This window comes from Poromitra crassiceps (genome assembly GCF_964638095.1).
Source record: "Poromitra crassiceps genome assembly, chromosome: 4".
Lineage (NCBI taxonomy): Eukaryota > Metazoa > Chordata > Actinopteri > Beryciformes > Melamphaidae > Poromitra > Poromitra crassiceps.
Genome location: NC_139626.1, coordinates 50,086,300 through 50,101,461, shown reverse-complemented (window position 1 = coordinate 50,101,461; position 15,162 = coordinate 50,086,300).

Below are 15,162 nucleotides of genomic sequence, written 5' to 3'. Positions count from 1 at the left end.
CACCAGACAGTATCATATTGTCTCTCTCTCTCTTACTGACACCAGACAGTATCATATCGTCTCTCTCTCTCTCTGTCTTACTGACACCAGACAGTATCATATTGTCTCTCTCTCTCTCTGTCTTACTGACACCAGACAGTATCATATTGTCTCTCTCTCTCTCTCTCTTACTGACACCAGACAGTATCATATTGTCTCTCTCTCTCTCTCTTACTGACACCAGACAGTATCATATCGTCTCTCTCTCTCTCTGTCTTACTGACACCAGACAGTATCATATCGTCTCTCTCTCTCTCTGTCTTACTGACACCAGACAGTATCATATCGTCTCTCTCTCTCTCTCTCTTACTGACACCAGACAGTATCATATCGTCTCTCTCTCTCTCTCTCTTACTGACACCAGACAGTATCATATTGTCTCTCTCTCTCTCTCTTACTGACACCAGACAGTATCATATCGTCTCTCTCTCTCTCTGTCTTACTGACACCAGACAGTATCATATCATCTCTCTCTCTTACTGACACCAGACAGTATCATATCATCTCTCTCTCTGTCTTACTGACACCAGACAGTTTCATATTGTCTCTCTCTCTCTTACTGACACCAGGCAGTATCACACTGTCTCTCTCCCTTACTGTTGTGATTGATGATATCACATGCATCTATCAGATTATGGGTCAGCCCGAGTCCAGGGGCCAAGCTCTTTATCATGATATTACATTACTGTAAGCATCGTCTTCCCCTATCTCTCTCTCTCTCTGTTTCTCCTTCTATGTATCTTACTCACTCGCCCTCCCTCCTCTTCTGCTCAGCTAATCAATCACTCTGCCAAATTGCATTCCACGCTTCGGTCATGAATGACGACAAGCCACCCGAAGGACCCGGCTCTCAAAACTCCTCCCACTGGTTTCCATCATGGGGAAGGCAGATAGAGGCGGGTGGTGGCCACCCGGGTGCCCCTCCAGCTGAAATTGGGTTAGCCTCGGAGTAAGGTGACGGTGGAGCGAACCATCCTGGTATCCTGGGGGGAAGGGGAGGGGGGGGGGGGCATTCTTAGTAGGTGGGCTAATCTGGATCAGCCTCAGGGTCTGAGGTACGACGCTCTGAGCATCACACTATCGTTGCTGCCACGGACAGAACAAGCTTGTTTTATTTGTTTTATTATTATGTAGCACATTAAAAGTCAACAGTGTAAACACACAGTATATAAAGCGAGTAGCTTTTCCGTTGGGAACCCCCCCTTTCATGAACTATCCTCCTCAGCTGTTTCTCGCTTATATGTGAAAGCGATGCTGAGAGCTGAGCACTGACATTACATTTTAGACCAAGCTCAAAGTGAAAAATTGACGAACCGATCCACTGTTGTTTGAATGATATATGTGAAGCAAATACAACCCGTCCCAGGACATCAAATCCTGCTGCTAGAATTGCGGAACAGTATTCAGTGAAGCAGCAATCAACTGTTATTCATTGAAAAACTTTGATTACATGTAAGTGACACAAACTCTCTCTCTCTTTCTCCCAAAGATGAAGTTTTGACGCAGTCTGTGGTTTATTTCCATATAGTTCTACTGTTTCACAGTAAGTTGATGTGGTCTGTGGTTTATTTCCATATCGTTCTACTGTATTACAGTAAGTTCTACTGTATTACAGTAAGTTGATGTGGTCTGTTCTTTGCTTGGCTGCAAGCAATTAGTCCAGACCAAAGCGGATGATCCGCCGTTAAAATAGAAATGCGTCAAGTTCCAATCACAGCTGCTCTTAAAGGGAATGCTGCGAGATATAACTCTGATTGGGGTGAGTTCATGCCAGCCCATCTCAGCTTTCAAGCCAGTCCATTCCAGCTTTCAAGCCAGTCCATTTCAGCTTGATCAAGCCAGTCCATTTCAGCTTCCAAGCCAGTCCACTTCAACTTGATGAAGCCAGCCCATCTCAGCTTTCAAGCCAGTCCATTTCAGCTTTCAAGCCAGTTCATTTCAGCTTTCAAGCCAGTCCATCTCGGCGTTCAAGCCAGTCCATTTCAGCTTTCAAGCCAGTTCATTTCAGCTTTCAAGCCAGTCCAATCCAGCTTGATCAAGCCAGTCCATTTCAGCTTTTAAGCCAGTCCATTCAGCTTTCAAGCCAGTCCATTTCAGCTTTCAAGCCAGTCCATTTCAGCTTGACCAAGGCAGTCTATTTCAGCTTGACCAAGGCAGTCCATCTCAGCTTTCAAGCCAGTCTATCTCAGATTTCAAGCCAGTCCATTTTATCTTTCAAGCCAGTCCATTTCAGCTTGACCAAGCCAGTTCATTTCAGCTTGATCAAGCCAGTCCATCTCAGCTTTCAAGCCAGTCCATTTCAGCTTTCAAGACTTCATGGATGATCATGAGAATTCATCTCTCTCTCTCTCTCTCTCTCTCTCTCTCTCTCTCTCTCTCTCTCTGTCTGTCTCTGTCTCTCTCTCTAAGCAGCTATAGCTTTCCGATTAAAGGTAAAGCTGTGTATTTTCAGGCTCATTAGTCCTAGAAAGTTAGTGTCGAGAGAGAGAGAGAGAGAGAGAGAGAGAGAGAGAGAGAGAGAGAGAGAGAGAGAGAGAGAGAGAGAGAGAGAGAGAGAGAGAGAGAGAGAGATCCCTTTGAAATAATAAATCTTATGCCTCCTGTCACATCTTCTGTCCCATCTCCAAACTATTTATTCCCATCATCATGATGTCTGCAATATTTTCGCCAGGGGATTATAATTGCAAGCATTTGTCTGTAACAACAGCAGGTATATTTTATGCTGTCACATACATCACTTTGATATTAATCTTTTTTGAGTGTCAATAGTAAACCATATGTCAGATGGAGTGTAGACGCTAGGAAGTCTTCACTGTGTGTGTGTGTGTGTGTGTGTGTGTGTGTGTGTGTGTGCGTGCGTGCGTGCGTTTCTGTGTGTGTGTGTGTGTGTGTGTGTGTGTGTGTGTGTGCGCGCACGTTTGTGTGTGCGCGCCACGTGCGCACTGGCGTTATTTGGTGATGCTGTAAAAACTAATTTAGAAGTTCTGGGGCTAGTGCATGTTCAAAGTTTCTGCTGATTGTACCCTTTTTTCAAAATGTTGGCAATTTGAGCAATGTGTCACATCTGCCCTCTTGACTCTCGTTGCTGTCAAAATCACGGAGTGCTAAAATGTCCGTAGATGAAATGATGGCAGTGCCAGTGCACATGCGTCGTGTGTCAGGTCCCAAACAACTGGCCGGTTTTCATCCAACTTTGGGCCATACTGTATCTTACGCCCAAGTCTTAATGCAAGAGCAAATCTGGCTAGTTCCTAGCACTCAAAATCTCCCATTTTTCTTTTAATTACTACTGGGTCACTGAAAGACGTCCTTTGATGTACTGACCCACTGGCCATTAAAATAAATAAAAAAAAATTGATTTTGAGTGCTAGAAACTAGCAAAGATTTGCCCTTGCACTAAAGTTTGGTTCACACCATAGGCATCTCAGAAGCAGCGCAGAAGCAGTGCTACATGGAAGCTTTGAGCAGGAGCCTTGTCATTCACACCAGAAACACTCTGTTTTGTCCACGCCTTGCTCTGTTTTGCTCGGCGCTGCCCTGCCCTCCGCTCACACAGTGAGTGCAGCGCGCTGCACGCTTGAAAAATAGACCAGAAGCTGAAACTATCGCTGCAGCACACACATGCAGCGTAGCTTCAGCGTGGCAAAGCGCTGCAGCTGGTGTGATCGCTCTCGCCAGTTAACAAGGACGGTGAAATGACAGTAAACTGCCTGCGCGCTGCGCTGCTTCAGCGTTGCTTCAGCGTAGGATTGATGTATTGTGTGTTCGGGCTGTAAGACTTGGGCGTAACATCTGGTCTTGTAAAACGATAACTGCTAACATTTTTTAAGGAAGTCAGATTCCGATAAATTAAGGTTAATCCATCTGATCCCACCGAAACCTTCAGAATGCAGAAATAAGGCGAGTTGAATGCCCGATACAGGATTCCACAAGTTTTAAGAGAGTCAGGTAAGAGGGCGTTTCTTCTGCTATAATAATGCTGATAATTATACAATTTGATTCTTTAAATGTCGTTACGCGTACATTTACGCGTAATGATGTACGCGGGGTGCGCAGCCAGAGCGCGTAAACGCACGCATGAAGATAATAGAACCAATTTCGTTACGCGTTCACACACACACCCATTCACAGTTTTGAGTGTTACGCAACCGGAAGTGTTTCTGCATCGCGCACAACATGAACGCGTAATTTTACGCGTAAATGTACGCGTAATTTTACGCGTAAATGTACGCGGGGTGCGCAGTCAGAGCGTGTAAGCGCACGCGTACACGCGTGACCATTACAAGTCAATGGGGAAACTACATGACACGTCAAGCGTTGTGTGACACGTTCAGTCGTAGCTGCGCATGTTTATTGAGTCGTTTGGTACTTCAGATCCGGTCGCGTAGTGTCAAAAACTGCGAACGCGTGTGTGTGTGAACGCGTAACGAAATTGACTATGTTAAGTCTGCTACTCAGGTGTCAAAGCATGCATTGTGTGACACGTTCAGTCGTAGCTGCGCATGTTTATTGAGACGTATGGAACTTCATAGTGTTTGTGTGTGTGTGTGTGTGTGTGTGTTTGTGTGTGTGTGTGTTTGTGTGTGTGAGTGTGAGAGAGCGATCGAGAGAGTGACAAGGGGAATGCTTTGAAATGCAATTGTTTCCCTCCTGTCACATCATCTCCTCCCAAACTCTTATGTGCTTATTTAATTATTTCCTTCGATTTAGTTCCGGCCTGTTTCCGGCACCTGCTGATGTGTGCATTTTTCAGAGGAGGATTCTAATTGAAAGGGCTCCTCTCTGATAACAGCAGGCATCTCTTATGTTCTCCCACAGATCATTCTGATTCGACTTCCTTTTCTCAGAGCTCATGGTAAACCATGCAGATGCTGCAGTTTAATGTTGGAAGCTGAGACGTATTTCCACATTAAATGATAGCCTCCTATTAAAAAAAGTAATCCTGGCAAGCTGGCTAAGAAAATATTCTCATTTCGAGCAGCAGCTTGCATCTACATATTATGCAAATCAAGGACCACTAAACACACACACACCAAACTTTGGAGTTGTCCACTTGGAGCATTTGGGGGGGGGGGCTAGTGCCTTGCTCAAGGGCCATTCTGATCAGTTGCTTAAAGATACACTGATGGTCGAATTCACAAAAGGATAGTGTGGCTTTTGCTGATGCTAAACCTGCGCAAACAAGACAACGACAGAAAACATGTGATTCGCAAAGTACTTGCAAAGGGTGGAATGCAGGGATCCGCTCACTATGCCGACAACCCAGAATGCCGATAGCCCGGTAGGGGTTAGGGGTTAGGGTTAGATGTTAGGGGTTAGGGTTTTATAGTTAGGGTTAGGGGTTATGGTTAGGGTTAGATGTTAGGGGTTAGGGTGAGGGTGCACGAAACGCATCACACTAAAGGCATCGGATTAGCGGGCTATCAGCATTGCGGGTTGTCGGCATATAGACGCGCTGCTGAATAACTGATAACTGCGCTGCCGCATGCAAATAATGTCTTGGTGATCCTGTGCTAATTGCATAGAGACACTGTGTGAATTAGGCCACGCCCATCACGGGGGCAAGCTCTCCATTCACTTCCATACACCAGCGTCATTTTCCTTGAATTAAACACAGCTATAAAAGCTGTTGTGCGGTGGGTTGCGCAGACAACACATGTAAAAAAAATTGCATAAAGTTGCATAAAGTTGTACTCCCGAGCAAAACAAGGAAGCCATTGAGAATTGGCGAGAAGAAAAATGTGGATCTAGCTGTCAAGCAAGTAAGTTGGAGTATTTGTCTTCCGTATACATTATATGATCTTTGTGTGCAACACGTGACATAGGAGAACGCCAGGATTTGGGGGGGGGGGGGGGGGGGGGGGTTTGTTTCCCCCCGTCTTGGGCATGGTTTCTGAATGATGACGCACTCTGCAGTGTCTTTATCACAGGTGCTTCTGGCCTATCACAGCCATCCATCAGCAGGGCCATGTGGGATGTTGTACGAACCATTGCTCATCAGGCGGCGTGATACTCCGGATTTCCGCAAAACAGAGGGGGGGATTGAGGGTACAAAACAAATAATTATTTAATGTTGCCATCTTCCCCAATGTTGTGGGCAGTATTGACTGAACACACACGTCCGGCATACCACCATATGGGGACAAGGAAAATGTTTTTTAGAAATAGGAAGCACACATATTGAATCAACGTCCAGTTTGCAACGGCAATATGACACCATCACACAAATGTGGTTGGCAAATTCCCTAGTGTCGGTGCATGACAGCTACTTTTTGCCCCGGTGCGCAATCCAACACAGTAGCGTCTGGTCACTAGAGGGGTGCTAGGGCGCCAACCCCCCTCCCTCCCTCTACCGAGGCAGAAGGAAGACCACCCTTAAATAAAGCCTTAAACGTGTTAAACATAGTCTAAATTAATTGGATCATGTGGAATAATTATCAAATAATAATGGCTTACTCACACAATGTGCCTGTAGTTTGTCTGTGGTCTGTCAGCATTGCAGCAGCCTCCGAGCTGTGTGAATTATACTGTCTCCGCCTCCTTTGGGCGCCAGGTTAATGAGTCTATGTAGCGCATTTGTGGTTTATTAAACATTTACTAAGCACGTGAGCTGAGGCTGATCTCTCATTTGTTTAATTCATATTGCCCACAGGGTGCAGATCTCAGCGACCTGACCAATAACGTCTGTCCTGAGAGCAGAGGAATGATATGAATTCGCTATGATTGAAAAATCCACCTTTGTGTGACATAAAATATAAAATGATCTGTAAGTACTTTGTAAATTATATTGTAACATTATTAGTATTATTATTATTGCTTCTTCTTCTGCTGCTACTAGTACTACTACTACTATATAACACAAATTGCTTCACACAAATAAATCAGTGCAACCAAACAACACAACTCAATTTCTCACTCTGCCTAAAGATTCAGCACCATGGACAGCTCCGCTCAAACACGTTTATTTTGGGATGCAGTGACAGGATGCAATTGTGTCGTGAAAAATAAATGAATAGAGCTCCCCTACCATACCATTTTTGAAAATGCATGAGGAGAATGAACTAAAAAATAAAGTTATATATAAACAAACATGTCTTCCCTCCCTCCGGCTTGCGTTTTTCCCTTTCCTCTCTCTTAATTGCCTTCGAGTGTTGTGGAGAGGAGTGGCACTCTGGCAAGCCTCTCCTGACAAGACATCTGGCTCAGGCTGACTCTCACCCCTCATCACAACCGCTTTGGCCTCAAGTGCAGCAGCGATGCTACCCCGTGACCCTCCTCATGCTGCTGCTGTGGCTGGCCGGCGTTTCGGATCTCAAGCCGGAGATGTTGCGGTTCAGGCCTGCCATGAGCACTGACAAGCTGATGTGAGCTATACTGGCTGTTGGCCTAAACTCTTGACGCATAGCTCTTAACCCTAGAACACTAACGTGATTTAAAGTCACACCATCACTAACGTCGGGTGTATTTCACCCGATGCAATATACCCCATAAAACATACTTCTCATCAAAATATCTTAAAGTACAACAATACATGGCAAATTGAGGTACTCTTCTTTTGTTTTTAAATGTGAAATATCACAAAAAACACAAAAAATTTTATTATGGGGGACAATATAAAAAATATGTCAAATTCGGGAAAAATGAGGTAATCGTTATAAAAAAATCCCCCCCCCCCCCCAAAAAAAAAAAACAGGAGCTCCCAACTTCTCCTTCGGTCCACCCATTCATGGGACTTGTGTGGTGAAAAAAAAAAAAAAGTCACCACAATACCATTAACCCTAACGCGAAGATATTTTACCCTCTATCACTAACGTCGGGTGAAAATCACCCGAACACGTAGCCGGTAGAAAAAACCATGAATGGGAGCAGGGAAACAAACCTACATTCAATGACGTCAGTGAGCATCCTGAAGGTACCTAAGGACCCGCCCACCTCAGACAGCAGCAAGACAATGAAAATCACGTGAATGAATTTGTCCGGGTGAAAATCACCCAACGTTAGTGTTCTAGGGTTAATGCTGTGGATTAACCAAGGTGGGTGGTTGGATTGGGGGGCGGGGGGGGGGGGGGGTGACCACAGTCTCCACACAGGACGGGTCAGGCATCGGTTGATCGAAAAGGTTGTGCCGCATTTAAATTATATAAAGTAATCAGTTAAACGAATGGCATATGTTGCATGGGCTACAGAAAAAGGCATTCTTGGAACATAGCCTACTGTATGATCTAATAATAATGATAATAATAAACATGTCAATAATAATAATAAATATACCTTCAGAGTCCTGTAAAAGACACGTGCTTGGGTCAATCCCCTCCTCCAGGTCAACTTGAGACTTGGCTTTCCACAATTCATTCAGTGTTTAAAGGCTGTTCTTGAGGTGGACCTCCGCCTGTTTATCTTCTGCTTTGTTCTTCATATATCATGCACTTCTTTTGCTGTCTGAAGGTGACCCCAACAGCACGGACAGACTGGCATCAGACTGGTTAAATGTCTTGCCCTGAAGTTTGGAGGAATGGCTCTGTCTGCACCTCGTCTGTCAGGACTTGGAGCTCGTGGTCTGAAAATCAAATTTTTCTCTATCTCTCTGAACATTGTCCTGCCGACCGTGTTCTTGGTGCAAAGGCAACATTCGTACTTTGCCAGAATTGCCACATTGATAGATTATCAATGTGGCAAATTCTGCCAATAATAATAATAATTAAATAATAATAATAATAATCATAATCATAATCATAATCATAATAATAATCATAATCATAATCATAATAATATTGTCTTCCTTTAAAAAAAAATCCCTTACTGACATTTCTCCAGCAGGTCCAGGGATTTAAATTGGCAAAGTTCTGGCCACACTCCCAATTCACTAACTTTTGAACTATCACGTCTCATTCATCACCTGCCACTGCGTGTGTGTGTGTGTGTGTGTGTGTGTGTGTGTGTGTGTGTGTGTGTGTGTGTGTGTGTGTGTGTGCACGCACGCGTGTGTGCGTGCGTGTGTGCGTGCGCGTGCATGGTGTGCCTGGTATGTGTGGGAGATGTCAGGCAAGTCTGTCTAACGTTCTGTCTGACTAGCCTGCTGCGGAGCAACAAGACAGGTTGGCCGCTTTTATACCCATAAAACCACAGCCTGTATCCAAATAATTGAAAGGGAGGCTCCATAAAATCAGAGTCACGACTGGCTCACATTCAGGTGTAGCTTGTGCGCATGTGTGCGTGATTTCATAAGCATCTACGAAAAGGCTCCTAAGTATCGTCATTTTATCAGATTAAGAACACTCAGAAAAGACTCAGAACACACATACATACATACATACATACATACATACATACATACATACATACATACACACATACATATATACATACACACATACATATATACATACACACATACATATATACATACATACATACATACATACATACATACATACATACATACATACATACACACATACATATATACATACACACATACATATATACATACATACATACATACAGACATACACATAGACACACAGGAAGCAGCAGGTGCCACCTTCTGTAATCACTCTGGTTGTTAATTGGGGCGGTTCTGCTCGTTGCACACACTCCTGTCTAGCTTGCATTTATATTAGCCGGCGATGCACGGCTGCTGGTCGTGGCCTTGCGCTTTTGTGGGCGATTCCAACGTACGCCGACGACACCCAGAACATTTTGCTCATGAACCAGTGAAGAGAAATATTGCCAGCTCTGTAATTAATACCCATTTGTATCTCTTGCCCTGTCTGCTACAGTCATCTCCTTTGAAGTATTGCATCCATACTGTACAGCAACACTAAAGAGAGAGAGAAGGCAGCAATCTGATTAGTCAGTAGTTATTGTACATACAGCTTCCTCACCGCAAGACAATCAAGCTGCACATAAAGACAAATGACAGCGTAGTAAACTTGTTACAGTTTGATATTGTCTTTAAAGGATTATCTATATTTTCAAACTGGGCCTTATTTCTCTGGTCCCTGCCATCATGATGTGCGTGATTGTGTTCACTGTGGTGCGTTCCATTCCTCCAATGCGCTGCTGTTCAAAACTCAAGGGCCAAGGCAAGCTACAGCAATGACCCCAAAAAGCGATTAACATCCTTTCAGTCCTTGGTAGACAAAGCCACCTATCTATGTCTCTCCCTAGACTACGTTGAATTGCTGCGCTGCGAACTCTCATGGGTCTGGCGTTGAGACTACCTATCTAAATTATATATATTTGTTCTACTGAATGATAAAACCTGAAGAATATGACATTACAAAATAAGAAATGGAGTGAAAAGAGTTTAACGTTTCATTTATTTGCATGATTTAGACATTTTCCTCTTTCTGCCCCCTGTAGTACCTCCACATACCCCTAGGGGTACACGTTCCCCAGTTTGGGAACCACCTATTACTTCAATACAGGCATATTGCCAAATTTGAGCAACAAAATGGAACAAAAAAAAGAAATTAAATGATGAAACAATAATGAAGTAAATGGCCTATAATAAGGTATTAAAAAAGGCTATTTCAATTAGCGTGAATTGACTGCGTCCTTGGAAAGTGTTTTTGCGCAGTGCACATTTGGTACAGCCTATTCATAGCTTTCAAGGGGCATTACGTGCTGCCGGGAATGCCCACCTGACGGTCAAAAAAAAATCTTGTTCATTCCGCTGCCCGCCGAGTCGACGAGTTTCTCACGCTGTGTTTGCTCAGCCAAAATGCCGATTACCTGTTGTGCTATCGGTTGCACTAACCGACGAGGAGACACGCCTGGCTTGTGCTTTTACAGAATCCCGTCGGAGAAAGAAAACTCAGACAGGAGGAGGTTGTGGATTTGTGCGATTAGACGTGGTTCAGTCGCTGGGGAGGGCAAATGGCTTTTTTTCTACCATCAAAGTACACACGTTTTTGCGGCCAACATTTCATCAAAGGTAAAGCTCAGGTAACGTTAACGGGGTATTTTAATCATTATTGTAACGTTACTTGAGCTTACCTTTGATGAAATGTTGGCCGCAAAGACGTGTGTACAAACGGCTGAACAAACACAGCGTGAGAAATTAGTCGACTCGGCTGGCAGCGGAATGAACACGTTTTTTTTTTGACCGTCAGGTGGGCGTTCCCGGCAGCACGTAACGCCCCTTGAAAGCTATGAATAGAGAGCCTATCGAGGGATCAGCCGAGCAGCATTTTGGTAAACAAACCGGGGGGCAACGGCAATGGGACCCTATGGAGCCAGCTTTGAGTGCTCACTCTAGCCCCGGCTGTGCGGTGTGCATTTCAAAAACTGTGACAGTTCACACAACTTTAACACGACATGCATAATATATCAAACTCTTGAGCTACTTTTGCTCTCACTCAGAATGTAAAAGATATAAGCGATGTATATAAGCATGTATAGTTTTTAAGATATTAACGTTTTTTTTCCGATTTGCGCATCCATTATATATATTCATTAATTCAGTCATCATTCATTTTATATATATATATATATATATATATATATACATACATACATATACATATATATATATAGAGAGATAGAGACTCTGTGGTCAGCTATAGTAACCATCCATCATCTCTGCAGTAGATTTCTCTGGGGAGCCCATCTCATTGTAGGGCTGTGTGCAATATGATAGGGACCTTGGTTATATGGTTCCTTGTGCCCTGTGTCAAGAGCCTATGCAGTGTGTTAGTGTTTCACTATGTCTGATATGTCTCTCTCTCTCCACACATGACTCATTCCCGTACATTTGCAGCGCTGGCTGATAAAACGTGACTTTTCGGCGGCAAAAGGGCGGCATGTTTAATTCCGCAGCTCACTGGAGCGAGCTGGCGGAATGAAACGAAGGAGACGTATGCTACTGTACATGCCTGCGATGTTGTGGGTTTGAATGCAACAGATATTAGCCGTGTGATCGTCTCACCATCAAATGTACTGTATATTATAGCTCTTTGATATAACGGAGGAGCGGTTTAATCCGCAATAAGAGCAATCTAAAAAAAAAATCTTGAGCTCAGACGTACCCTACTACACACAAAGCGAGTGTGAAGCCCTCGCTAATTTTGCCGATAAAACATGAAACAGAGGATGAGAGGGACATGTCTGGCATGGCTAATGTAATGAAATGACATTGTGCTGAGTGCCCAAAATGAGACGAAAGACAGCCGCCTAGTTTGAGTGTAAAAGCTCCCAGGCGATAGGACGTTGACAGTAGCGCCATCAAAAGGTTAATTTAGCAGTGAAATGAGAAACAACACGATCCTGTAATGGAAAAGCATAATGAGCGAAATGTGATTACATATAATTACATTTCCAGCCTATTAAGGGGGAAAGGACGCACTCGAGGCCATTTCATCTCTTTAATATGCCAGAGGAATAATTCAAAGTAATTCCATATCGGCGTCATGAGATTCACAGAAATCGAGCTCATACATGTTCGTGTGTCATTAAACCAAGTTACAACTGGAGGGAATAGGGACGTTAATTTAAGAGCCACATACACCATAAAACCCCCTTTGGGTCGCAGCGATAGGTTCAATCTAAAACACCATGGGCCCCTATCTCCGTACAGGCGATATCCCCGATTTGCGGTTGCGCACCTGTTTGCGCCTGCCTTAAGGCAGGGAAGATACCGGTCTGCTATGCGCAGTTGTCCAGGTGTTATGCCGAGTTTTGCACCCCCGCCCGGCAGCATCCCCACCTCACGGGAGCATATTGTAATGATTTATACAGAAATGTAACTTTAAAAGTGATATAATTGTCCGGGTAGACGTGACCTCCCTGATTTCTAGGTTTAAGGATTTGGGTGGTCTTAAGTACCAGAATTATTCACAGGCGTGGCCAGGCAATGCTGGGCATTACGTCAATCAAAACCAATCAGATTCCCGTCTCACGATCGCTGTTTGCATGCAATATGCTGTAATTCTCTCCATGCGTAATAGAGTGGACTCACTCGTGCCGAGAACAGAGAGAGATGGAGAGCTTATTGACAGATCGTCTGTGGTGCCAACGACCCTCCAGGTTATGGGATAGGTGAAGGTGAATAGCCTATGTCCAACAGGTTTTCTCAATTAATTTCCTTCTTTGCAATGTGATCAAAGGTTTCTCAGCGAGTTATAGTTGATTGCCTCACTGAATTACCTGCTAATACCCACGTTTAGCAGCAGAATTTGATGTCCTGGCGTGGCAAGGCTGTGCGTAATAACATATCCAAAAGGAATTTTACTTTGCACTGCGCTGCCCAGCACGAAGATTATGGTGCACTCCAGCGCAGCAAGGTATTTAGCGCTAAGAGCTCAAAGCTCTTAGGGCAAAGTAATTGCGCGCTGCTGACGATAGGATAATGCCATCTATCCCCACATTTTACGCCTGCTTTGGCATGTGGCACGCCTATGCCCAGTACAATTATAACAGGCATGCGCTTGTGCCCGCCCCCAATTTGAATTTCGCACGGCGTTAAACGAGCGCAAACGCTAAATTACTGCTTTTGTGAAGATAGGGCCCCATGTAATTATTGCTGTTGGACTGCAGCACACGTCAGACTGTAAAGAAGTGTGTGGATGTTGTTGTTTTTTTAGTTGGAAGCTTGGTCCCGCTGCGGTGCGTTCAGATCCACATATCGTCGCTGTCGGGCGCGGAACCTCGTATATAAATTTTTTCACATTTGTATTTTTTGTCATACATCAATGCCATTGGTCACCCTTCACGTCTGTCTATAGGTTTTACAAAAGTTAACGAGTGGAAAAGCATTAAAAAAAAAGTCTCATAACTCCATGCGCCCGCACGAGAGTAATGTTAGCGTTAGTGACAGGCTCTGTGCCCCCGAGATGGTGGCTCTAAGTTGGCCTGGGAGCGGGCGCGCGGTCACTGCCGCAGGAGCCTCCGCGCGTGCCTGTGCGCTCCAGAAGGCGTGCGGCTACGTGAGGCTGCTCGCCCCGGAGAAAGTGCCTCAAAGTCGGACTGATAATCCTGTAACACCATTTGAGCTTATTCAGGTAAGATATTAATAATGTAATGACACATCCAGCGAGAAACTGACTATAATGACGACGTGCCAACTTTGACGACGTGCTGTTCAATATTTTAAGAACACACCGTTTATTTATTTAATTTCCTGAAAAGTTGCCATTTTGGAGATACAAGGTTTCCGTCCGACAGCGATGACATGGCTCAATAATACAGGACACCCATCCATTAGTCTCTTAAAACAGACTGTATCATCTACATCCGGCGAATGCAGCTATATACAGTCTGTACGTTACACCCCCAGAACATGCACAAGGAAGTTGGGAAAAAAAACCTTCAGACTGGAAGGAAGTTCTACGGAATCCGACCAATCACGACACGCGAATGCGGCATATTAAATTCTGATTGGACTAATGAGCGGAAGACCCGCCTTTCTGCCGGCATATTGGATTCTGATTGGACTAATGAGCGGAAGACCCGCCTTTCTGCTTCCCATTCCGGTTGGTGCATGATTCTCCCCCACGAAGTACAGACGGTATGGCGGAAGCATTTGAAAATTGCGGAAGCCAACTCGTCTGTTCTAAGAGACTACCCATCCATAGCCTATTTCACATCCCACCCAAATCAGCCATTTTGTGTCTAAAAGGCAGGAAGTAAAACACAGGTGCAAAGAAGGTCCTGTTTGCTGTTCCTTCATTGGAGGGACAGCTGGGCCAGTCCCAGGGCTCTAATTCTAAGTCTTGCTTGCACCTGATTTACTTCCTGTGTTTTCAGGCTTCAGCTGAAGACTTCATATGGTATTGCTCTCCCCTCCTCTTATAGAGCATCCTCTCTATCTCTCTCTCTTATCCTCTCCGGAAATCCCTAAAGTGTTGGAATTTGTTCCAGTTTACTTTTTATACCGTCGTCGGACGATATTTTAAAAATGTGCTCTCCTGTCCCCATGGGCCATGTGCTCCCGTCTTCCTCTGCCAATACCCTGGCAAAGCTTCCTGTAATTGGTCCGGAGGTCTGAACTATGCAAAAATGCTTTCACACTGCAAGCAAAACACACCATGGTGCAGTTTGATCTGGACCAAGACCACCTCTCTCCCTCGCACCAACAGCAGACCAGACAACCGGATTTGGTCCGCCATTGGTCCGGACCAT